This window comes from Cervus canadensis, chromosome 3, assembly GCF_019320065.1.
Source record: "Cervus canadensis isolate Bull #8, Minnesota chromosome 3, ASM1932006v1, whole genome shotgun sequence".
In the NCBI taxonomy this organism is placed as follows: domain Eukaryota; kingdom Metazoa; phylum Chordata; class Mammalia; order Artiodactyla; family Cervidae; genus Cervus; species Cervus canadensis.
In genome coordinates this window covers 56,234,754-56,245,489 of record NC_057388.1, presented here as the reverse complement: position 1 = coordinate 56,245,489, position 10,736 = coordinate 56,234,754, and positions in this window count along the sequence as shown.

The following is a 10,736-nucleotide window of genomic DNA, read 5'->3' as shown; positions in this document are numbered from 1 at the left end:
TTTTCCAGTGGTCATGTATGGACGTGAGAGTTGGACTATAAGGAAAGCTGAGCGTCAAAAAATTGATGCTTTTGAACTGTTGGAGAAGACTGTTGAGAGTCTCTTGGACTACAAGGAGATCCAACCAGTTCATCCTAAAGGAAATCAGTCCTGAAAATTCATTGGAAGGACTGATGCTGAAGCTGAAGCTCCAATACGTTGGCCACACGATGAGAAGAGCTGACTCATTGGAAAAGACCCTGATGCTCAGAAAGCTTGAAGGTGGAAGGAGAAGAGGACGACAGAGGATGAAATGGTTGCATGGCATCACCAACTCAATGGACATGAGTTTGAATAAACTCTGGGAGTTGGCGATGGATAGGGAGGCCTGGCGTGCTGCAGTCCATGGGGTCGCAAAGATTGGGACAGTACTGAGCAACTGAACTGAACTGAATTAACATATTACTTGATGTTCCAAAAAGGAATGGATGAATGCTTTCTTATTTAATGACTTTCTGGGGATTATTTGAATAATTGCAATGCTGTCTTTTCCCTTCCCTCTTAACTTCCCCCCAAATATCTTCTCATAGTTTAATATCACATCACTGAATTGACTGATTTATTTTTCTGTGGTTGAGATATGTTCTAGTCTCATATCAGTGACTGTATTTTTACCTAGATTAAGTAAGGTTGAATGCTGAATAAAATTAATGTCATTTCACATTTATGATATTCTAGTCCACTGTGCATATTTAAAAACCATGTCTTTTTATTAATGGCATTCCTGAACCATGGACTGAAAAAAAATAAAGACTAGTCTTCCTCTGAAATTGGCTCCTGGTCTATTGCTTCTCAATTTGAATTATATTTCAGTACTAAAAAAACAAACAAATTGAACTTACACAGTATTTTATAACAATAAAAAGTAATAATTATTTAATATTTAATTTATCTGACAATCTATATAGCAATTTTCTACTTGAACATTAAAATTTATATTTCATGAAACATGAAATAACACTGGCCTAAAACTCATAATAATTCTGGGTAGAATTTACACAGCCTGCTTTTGGATATGGGTAAATTTCCTTCAGTTCGAGTTCTATTCCTGATTAATTAAAATCACAAACCTGAATCGGTGTTTTTTGTATACTCAAGTGTAGAATAGTAGCTTTCACATCTCTATGTTTCAAGATTTTTAGAAAACAAAATATGTAGAGAGTCCCATACCTTTCTAAAAAAAATGGCACAATGTAAAATGTAAGGCATGCTGCCCTGAGCAGTGCTATTTAAATTTCTGAAATCATTCTCTCCTTCCTAATTTAACAGGAATTATGGGTTCTTTTTCCAGAAAAATGCCTGCACACAAAATTTTGCATTCGATTTTAGGGTATTCTCTATTGACTGTCCTAGGGGCTTCCCAAAGTCCTCCAAGTTACAAAACATTAGTCTGGAAGGAATGTTACTTTGCCTTTACTAGGTACTGTTTATAGCATGCTATAGAAGTTTTAAAGTAGTTTATTTACCTTACAATTCACGTTAATAATTTAACAGAGCCTGCTTGAATAGTGGAGTAATAATACACTCATGGAGCTACAAACTAGTTAATTTATTTGGTAGTTGTCTCACTGTGGAGCTAGAATTAGACTTGGCAAATAGCTCCTGAAATATGGTTTAGCAGGTGCTGTTATTCACTTGACAAATATTTATGGAGCTCCTACTATGTACTAGGAATTGTGCTAGGCAATGAAGTAAAAAAACTTGTTAAAAACACACACACACACTAAGGGTATGAAAACTTACATTGGGGTTATGAAGACAAGAGCAATAACGATACTAGATGATAGGTATTATGATATGGTAAGTAAAGATGTCTAATACAGTAAATAAGAAGGGCATCTGGAAGAACAAGTGAAGGCTTTCCAAATAAAATAAGGTACAGGTCAGTTCTGAAGGATGAATAGGAGTGAGCCCACACCTGTGACACATGTGCTTAAAAAGTCAGCCTTCTATGAGGCCTGTTACAAAAACTGCTGTCTTTCATTTCCTGCTCCCTGGAGTTAACATCTTCCAGTGATACACACTGACTCTGTGTATTTATCTGTGCATCTCAAAACTAACACATTTAATTTGCATTTCAAAGAGTTTTCATTTAGGTGTTATCTTTTGACATCCAACTGATGAAGACTTTGCTCTTTTTAATCACCTCATCTTCCAATCCCTTGCTCCTGGCCTTAGCACAAACCTATGCACATGTACACACATCCTCCCACGCCTTACCTCATCTTCCCATTTTGTCAGTATTTACATTATGTTTACATTATTTTGACCATGTAAATACAGTTTTGTTGAGGGAGGAAAGGAACAGGCTGAGCTGACTCCATCTTGAAAAAGAAGAAAACTCCATCTTGCACTTTCAGTGAGCTTTGGACTATGTGCCTAGTAGCCACAGGGATAGCATACCTATGGCTAAACTGGCCTCCTGGGCTGATAAACACAAGATTCCATACCAAGGTTTTCCATCGCCAAAAAGAATGTAATAATCCCCTATGTAGTCAATCACCTTTGTAATCTTTATGGCACCCATTTGTGTAGGCTACAAGGTATAATCTGTTGACCCTTCTGATTATGATTCATGGCTGTAACCTGATTGTATCTCCCTTTAACATTTTCCAGGCTAGGTTTAAGGAATTTTGGGATGTGGGCTTGAGCACTTATACACTTATATACTTAAGGTATAAAAGGTTTTCACAAAAGTCGGTTGGGGTCCTTGGCTAAGAGGAGACTCTGCCTTGGGTTCGCCGGTGTAATAAACTGCACTTCACTACCTGCATTGTCCTTCTGAGTGAGTTTTGTTTCCCAGAACACGTGGCTACAACAATGTACCAAGATACAATGGCCTAATCATTGCTATACATTTTGCATCAATATTTGTCTGATTTGTATGTAGTTTTCCCTGTACTTGACTTCCCTGGTGGCTCAGACTGTAAAAGTGTCTGCCTACAATGGGGGAGGCCCAGGTTCGATCCCAGGGTTGGGAAGATCCCCTGGAGAAGGAAATGGTAACCCATTCCAGTACTCTTGCCTGGAAAATCCAACGGACGGAGGAGCCTGGTAGGCTAAAGTCCATGGGGTCACAAAGAGTCGGACATGACTGAGCGACTTCGCTTTCACTTTTCCTCATACTTAGTATTATGTCACCTCTAAATGCTACCCTAGATATGTAAGTTTCCTCTGAAAATGTTCAACACATTATTCTGTCAATGTTCATCTCTATCTCTGAGCTATCTGACCTACTTCAATTTGGATGGGTGGCTCTCTAGGTCTGTAGTCCAGCTGTCATGTTGGAAGTGCCCTTTACCAACAACTGGGATTTCAGTTGCATGAAAAATTATCATCTAGGAAATCATTCTAGATTTGATTTTCTTTTATGGCTTAATTTCCCTAGGATACATTTTCCAATGTCTTCCTTGGAAAGGGTACAGAGGAGGCAATATTTTGAGACTTTTGATATAGAATTGAGAGGGTAACAGGCAGGAAGGCCAGGGTCTCCAAATGGAGGAAATAGGCTGCAAGTGCCTGATAGTTTTTCTCTCTCTCTTAAGTGGCAGGAGGAAACAAACAAATGTTGAGTTTTTCCCCTTCTCTATATAAATTTAAAAAGAGGTTTCTCGTAAAATTCTGTGTTGCCATGATGACACCTGGCTCCACCTGAACTTAATTTTTCTCAAACCTTGAGCTAACCAGTGCATTTTTCTTATGGGAATGTTTGTCTTAAGCTATGTTAATGAACTATGTATTTGCCCTAGACTCTGTCTTCAAGTTGGTTGTATGTTTTACTCATACATTGTTCTCCTAATCTATGTTAATGAAACTCTATATTTACTTGGAAACCTGCTTTTCTTCAAGATTCATGTCAATGGCTTTATGGCCTGGGATAACTCACCTTTTGCCAATGTTATCTCAAAATGCATGTTGTGGGTGAGGGGCCTGGTGCCACTCAGTTTTGAGTTTTGAGACATCTCCTTTCTATAATTAACAGCTTGCTAGTAGCTATGAACATCTGGCTAAAGATAAGTAGGGGTGCACTCTTTCTGCCCCCTTCTGATGTCTATGTCAAAAGCTTTCTGTATCTCTTTTATACTTTAATAAAACTTTATTACGCAAAAGTTCTGAGTAATCTAGCCTCCTCTCTGGCCCTAGATTGAATTCTCCTCTGAAGGCCAAAAAGCCCAACATCTTTCTTGGTTTAGCAACAACCTTTCAGAATTTGGTCTTAGAATTCTCTTTTTACCCTCATAACTTTCAAAACCACTGATTACTTGTCTTCTTGATTCCAGGGTAGCCATTCAGGGGTCTGAAGCTTTCTAGTCTTGAAACTGTGTACATATGCCTTCTTGCTGAAAGTCTATAAGATCCTCTTTTTTGTCTAAAGCTCTGACCTTTAAAAATGATCTGCCTTGGAGTATCTATTTTCATCTATTATTCTCAGCACATGATGGGTCTTTCCATCTGGAAATACATGTTCAATTCTAGACTTTCTTGTACTATTTCTTTTGTTATGAGGTTTTTTTTTTTTTTTTATTTTTTTTTATTTTTATTTTTTTATTAGTTGGAGGCTAATTGCTTCACAACATTTCAGTGGGTTTTGTCATACATTGATATGAATCAGCCATAGATTTACACTTATTCCCCATCCCGATCCCCCCTCCCATCTCCCTCTCCACCCGATTCCTCTGGGTCTTCCCAGTGCACCAGGCCCGAGCACTTGTCTCATGCATCCCACCTGGGCTGGTGATCTGTTTCACCATAGATAGTATACATGCTGTTCTTTTGAAACATCCCACCCTCACCTTCTCCCACAGAGTTCAAAAGTCTGTTCTGTATTTCTGTGTCTCTTTTTCTGTTTTGCATATAGGGTTATCGTTACCATCTTTCTAAATTCCATATATATGTGTTAGTATGCTGTAATGTTCTTTATCTTTCTGGCTTACTTCACTCTGTATAAGGGGTTCCAGTTTCATCCATCTCATTAGGACTGGTTCAAATGAATTCTTTTTGACGGCTGAGTAATATTCCATGGTGTATATGTACCACAGCTTCCTTATCCATTCATCTGCTGATGGGCATCTAGGTTGCTTCCATGTCCTGGCTATTATAAACAGTGCTGCGATGAACATTGGGGTGCACGTGTCTCTTTCAGATCTGGTTTCCTCAGTGTGTATGCCCAGAAGTGGGATTGCTGGGTCATATGGCAGTTCTATTTCCATGAGGTTTTAAAACGCTATTATTTCGAAAACAAACCTCCTAGATGTATTAGTTTTCTAGGATTGCCATGATAAAATATCAGAGACTGAGTGACTTAAACAACAGAAATTAATTTTCTCACAGTTCTGGAGGCATGATCACAGTATCAGCAGGTTTGGTTTCTGCCTTTTCCCTGTATCCTCACATGGTCTTTCTGTGCTCTCAAATCCCTGATGTCTCTATGTGTGTTGAAATTTCTTATAAAGACTCCAGTCAGACTGAATTAGGGCCCATGCTAATGGTCTCATTTAACGAAATCACTTCCTTAAAGGTCCTATCTCCAAATACAGCCCCATTCAGAGGTACTAGTTTTTAAAGGCTTTACAGATGAATTTGGCTGGAGTGGGAAGGGGAGTGCACAATTTAGGCCATAACACTGGATTTGTTTATTTGAAGTTTACTGTCACTTTTTCATTTGTAATTCACATGAATCAACCTTTTCCCCCTCTTTATTTCCATACCTAAGCTCCTCATTCTTGACCATCCTAGTCTGATCCTGGTGTATATCCTCTTTTTCAGAACTTTCCTTTCACTTTTTAGCTATATCTGTCAAGACAAAGTGGAATAGAAAGATTAAAAAAAAATAGTTTTGAACTGAATACTTTAGATCTAATACATGATCAAATTCCACTTCATTTTTACTCCCTAATTTCTCTAGGCTTTATTTTTAGCTTTAACCCACACATACATTCATTCATCATTTAGAAATCTTCACTATAGATTTTAATTGCTGGTACATATAATATTGGCACTGTTTCAGTATGTCTACCAGGTTAGAATGCCAAGATGCTATTTAGTGATCATTAAAAACAGTCAAATTTATTGACTATTTAGAAACAACAGATTCTTTAACATCTTCTTTCAAAGGAAAAAGTGGTAAACATATTAATGCCTAAGATGCAAATGATCACATTTAAGTCATTTTTAAGGGCAAAGTGTTGTTTTGGGGGCAAAATCCACATCACTCTTAATCCACACATCATGAAAAATCCACTTCATAATCAATGCAATTTTTCTGCCCTTTTAAAAGGGCCACTAGTTGACAGTTTTAGATACATTTGCTCTAATTATTTATCATATATTTTCTCTTAAATATCAAAAGCATACATTTCAAACATACCAAAAAATGCATTTATTAATATAGCACCCTTGTTTATCAGATAATTAAAAATTAGTTTTAACATTTTTATCCCCTTAGGTAATATATTTTGTTAAAAATAACTCAAGTAAGGGAATGTTAGTAGTTTACCCAAGATAAGATGTTTTACTAATTTGCTCCATTAAGTTAAAAGTTGTTAATTAAAAGAAATCTATAAGAACATTTAAAATACAGTTCATACATTTTAGAATCTGTAGGTCATTCAATGACCTTACACTGACAAAAATACAACAGTGTATTACAATGCCTGAAGAGGACAAAACATAAAGAGAGCCATATATGTAGAGTGTGAAAGTGTTAGTTTCCCACTCATGTCTGACTCTTTGCAATCCCATGGACTGTAGCCTGCCAGGTCCTCTGTCCATGGAATTCTCCAGGTAAGAATACTGGAGTGGGCAGCTATTCCCTTCTCCAGGGGATCTTCCTGATCCAGGGATCAAACCTGGATTTTCCACATTGCAGGCAGATTCTTTACCATCTGAGCCATCAGTAAAACCCAGGAATATAAAAGCTAACACTAATAAAATTAACGGCACAGACACACAAGATAGTGGGGTTTCCCAGGTGGTGCTGGTGGTAAAGAACCCACCTCCCAATGCAGAATTAAGAGATGTGGGCTTTTGTCCAGAGTTGCAAAGAGTTGGACACAACTGAGCATGCACAAACACATACAGGAGATAGTCAATACCATGGCCCAAGACTGGGCTGCAAGGCAATCTGTAGCCCTTGGCATAAGAGTGTGGGGTTCATGAAAGGGGTCAAAGACAGAAGGGGAGTCTGAAAATAAATATCCATCTGCGATCCATTTGAGAGAATGAATTCTCTCTAGTATAAAAGTATAAGAAAATGTTTCTCTTCCATTATCCAGAAGGTGTCGGAGTGATTAAGTTCATTAGTGATGTAGGAGAACAATGGGTCACCATATTTAATTAGACACTGCACACTATTTGTAGCAAGCTCAATAACACACCCAGAAGTGCCAGGCTTCCTTCCTAGCTCGGTAAAGAATCTGCCTGCAACGCAGGAGACCTGGGTTTGATTCCTGGGTCAGGAAGATCCCCTGGAGAAGGAAATGGTAACCCACTCCAGTATTCTTGCCTGGAGAATTCCATGGACAGAGGAGCCCGGCAGGCTAGGGTCCATGGAGTTGTAAGAGTCGGACACAACTTAGTGACTAAACCACCACCAGCACTATTTGTATACGTGCCACAGAGGAGACTATTAAAAACCTGAACCTTGGAACCGCTCAAGTGTTGGTGACAAATTAATGACAGGTTGTCCTTAGGGTTTCTCTGAGATTGTGAGGTGAGATTATTGTTTTAAAGTTCTTATTAAAGTATTAAATATGATAATGTCATATTAATATCCTAGGTTATTTCAATTGGGGAGGAAACAGCTCTAAATTTATATTAAAACAATTTAAATATTTATATTAGAATTAAACCCACTCTCTCATAAAGATTTTTACATTATCCTCTCCAGTACTGCCTGGTTCTTATTTTCTCTGGGAATAGAGAAGTGGGCCAGTCTGTTATTACAAGCTCAAGGAGAGACATGAAACTGGAATGTGCTAGCAAGTGGGAAAATGATATGCAAAATGTCATCCTCATTTGGCTCATATTTTACTGCTGCAGAGAACTAAAGAAGTTTGTGACCTGCTCCTCCCTACCCCATCCCATTCCACTTTAGCCACTTACTAAAAAGGGAAATTGCCCCTTTTCAAAGAGTTAGTGAGGAGCGGGTATTTTGCCTAGCACAGTGCCTAACTTCAAATCCAAGTTTGCATGCTCGGCCACTTCGGTCATGTCCGACTCTTCGTGACCCCATGGACTGTAGTTCCCCAGGCTGGTCAGTCCATGAGATTCTACAGGCAAGAATACTGGAGTGGGTTGTCACTTCCTTCTCCAGGAGATCTTCCCTACCCAGGGATTGAACCCGCATCTCTTATGTCTCCTGCGTTGGCAGGCAGGTTCTTTACTAGCACCACCTGGGAAGCCAAACCCAAGTTTATTGCATCCAAATCAAGTCTTTCACTGTAAACCCCCACTATTCCTCAAATGTTCTTAAAACAAAGAACAGCAACCCTAACAATCATAAGCACAATATTTAATCAGAGTCAACCTTTGGTTACTTTAATAAGCCTAACACAGTCTTCTGTCATTTCAACTAAACCATGTAATTTTCTTAAATTAAATTAAATGAACGTCTTAAAAAACAGACCTGTACCTATTATTTAAATAGGTAACAAAATTTTGTCATCCTTATTCAGCTCCTCATTTTTCTCTTTTAAAGGAATAACACATAAAATCTCTCCACCGTCACCCCTTCTTTCCTCCTGAGAAGTAATCATCATCCTGAAATTGGTGTTTTTTGTTTTTTGGTATGTTTCTTTTATGCAGGAATGTAAACATAAGCACCATGTTCCTGTTTTGTGTATTTTAAAAATTTAATTAAGTAGTAGACTGTTCCCTGGGTTGGGAAAATCCCCTGGAGGACATGGCAACCCACTCCAGTATTCTTGCCTGGAGAATTCCTATGGACAGAGGAGCCTGGTGGGCTACAGTCCACCAGGTCACACGATTTGGACACAACTGAGTGACTAAGCATAGCACAGCATAGCACACAGTAGACTGTTGTCAGACGTTTTGCAACTTACCTTTTTCACATAGTTTGGGTATTTAATCATGTTGATACATGTACATGTAGTTCATTCAACTACTGTATAACAGTCTATTTTGGTTTATAGAGGTGTTTCTGATTTTTTCTTTTTCAGTGAAGCATGAGATGGGATCCTCACCTTGGGAGAGTAGGAAGGGGTAGTTGGAGGGGAAGGGAGCAGTGTGAGGGAGAATCAGACTGGAGATACAAACTCACTTGAGAAATACAATAATGCTGCTGGGTCCACTTGGGGTTTCTGGATATGAATGTGGAACTAAGCCTGTCCATTGGTGTGATATCCAGCTAAGTCTAACTACTCTGATGTAGAAAAAGGCAGAAAGGTTTTTGAATTTAACTAGAGGACTCTTGCCTGGAAAATTCCATGGATGGTGGAGGCTGGTAGGCTGCATGCAGTCCATGGGGTTGCTAAGAGTCAGATGTGACTGACTTCACTTTCACTTTTCACTTTCATGCACTAGAGAAGGAAATGGCAACCCACTCTAGTGTTCTTGCCTGGAGAGTCCCAGGGACGGGGGAGCCTGGTGGGCTGCCGTCTATGGGGTCGCACAGAGTTGGATATGACTGAAGCGACTTAGCAGCAGAGATGGAGTTTAGGCAAGTGAGAACAGTAGACAGGGGATCAATGTTGTTTAAGGTTTTACTGGAGAGTAGTTATGATGGTTCACAGCATCAGAGTAAGGATGGAGGTGAATATAAAAGGGGGATAGTGTTGGTTATCTATTGCTGCCTGTAACAGTTAATGTGTCAACTTGGCTGGGCCATAAAGTGCCCAGATATTTGGTTAGATGTTATTCTGGGTCTATCTGTGTGTGTTTCTGAATGATATTAACATTTGAATGAGTAGAGAGTAAAGTAGATTGCCCTCCCCAATATAGGTAGGCCTCATTCCCTGGTGGCTCAGATGGTAAAGAATCTGACTGCAATGCGGGAGACCTGGGTTAATATCCCTTGGTTGGAAGACCCCCTGGAGGAGGGCTTGGCAACCCATTCCAGAATTCTTGCCTGGAGAATCCAGGGGACAGAGGAGCCTGGTGGGCTACAGTCCATAGGGTTGCAAAGGGTCAGACATGACTGAGCGACTAAGCCCAGCACAGAAGAGTAAGGCAGATTCACTCTTGGCCTGCCTTTGAGTTGGGACATTGACCCTCTCCTTCCTATAAATTCAAACCTAGTCTAGAACTTATACAATCAGCTCTCCCAGTTCTTAGGCCTTCAGATTTGGACTAGAACTACACCATGGGCTCTTCTGAGTCTCCAGCTCATCAGCTGCAGATCTGGGAATTTGTTTCTCTGGAAAACACATCCTAAAGCACTTCCTAACAATTCACCCTAAAAGGAATTTAGGAAGAGCTCAGCTAAGAGATTGTCTCTGCTGCATTTGAAGCCTGGAGTGACGGGCTTGAGAATCAATTTCAAGGTGGCTTCTTCACTCCATGTCTGGTATCTCACTTTCCAGTTTTTCTATGTGACTGGTTTTTCCAGGATGATCTCAGGATAATCACACATCTTACATGGCACCTGGCATCCTAAGAGGAAGTGAAGCTCCAAAGAGGAAATGAAAGCTGTCAGGCCCATTACAGGCTGAGTTTGGAATTGGCAGTGTCACTTTTAC